Consider the following 1,071-nt stretch of genomic DNA (forward strand, 5'->3'; position numbering starts at 1 on the left):
GCCCAGGTGGGTCTCGAACCCACGGGCTCAGGCAATCCACTCACCTCGACCTCCCAAAGCACTGGGATTACAGGCTGAGCCACCGAGCCCGGCTTGTATTTTTAACTTTTAAGAAACTTTGAGATTATTTTCCGAAGTTGGAACACTGTTTTGCATTCCTACAGCAATTGTATGAGAGTTCCAGTTACTTATATCCTTGCAGTCCTTGATATCGTCAGTCTTTTTGATTTTTACCATTCAAAAGGGTGTTAAAGATCCACTCCTGGTCTTAAGTTGCATTTCCATAATGACTACAGTTACTGAGGATCTTGTCAGGTGTTTATTTGCTGTCTCTTTTTGTTCTTTGGTAAAATGCCTGTTTGAATCTTTACACATTCATTTTTACTTGGTCATTTGTTTTCTTGTTATTGAATTGTAAATAATATATTCAGGATAAAAGTCCCTTACTACACATATGTTTTGCAACTATTTTCTCCTAGTTTGTAGCTTGCCTTTTCATTTTCTTAACCATGTCTTTCAGAGAGTGAGTGACTTTAATTTTGATGATATACGACTTACCAAATTTTTCTTTTATGATTCATGCTTTTTGAACACAGGAATTAAAATGGTACATTAGAGAATACCTAACACAAAAGATGTCAGTAACAGAGTGACAAAAAAGATATAAGAAAACAAATAGGAAAATGCCAGATGTAAATCCTGCCTTATCAGCAATTACATTAAATGTAAGTAGATTAAACATTCAAAGGCAGAAATTGGCAGAATTGACACAGAACCGTGATCCAGTTATATACTGTCAGACTTTGTATTCAAAGGGGCAAACAGGTTGAAAATTAAAGGGTGTGAAAAGATATACCAAGTAAACAGCCAAAAGATGCAGGAGTGGCCTTACTGATGTCAAAGTAAACTTTAAGACAAACGTTGTTACCAAAGACATAGGGCATTTTATAATGATAAAAGGGCCAATCCACCAAGATTTAATACTAACGTATATGCCTAACAACAGAGGCCCGTGATGGTGCCTGTCTGTAGTCTCAGCTACTCAGGAGGCTGAGGTAGGAGGATCACTTG

Source organism: Carlito syrichta, unplaced genomic scaffold (assembly GCF_000164805.1).
Source record: "Carlito syrichta isolate Samal-C Ts95f unplaced genomic scaffold, Tarsius_syrichta-2.0.1 Scaffold288079, whole genome shotgun sequence".
NCBI lineage: Eukaryota > Metazoa > Chordata > Mammalia > Primates > Tarsiidae > Carlito > Carlito syrichta.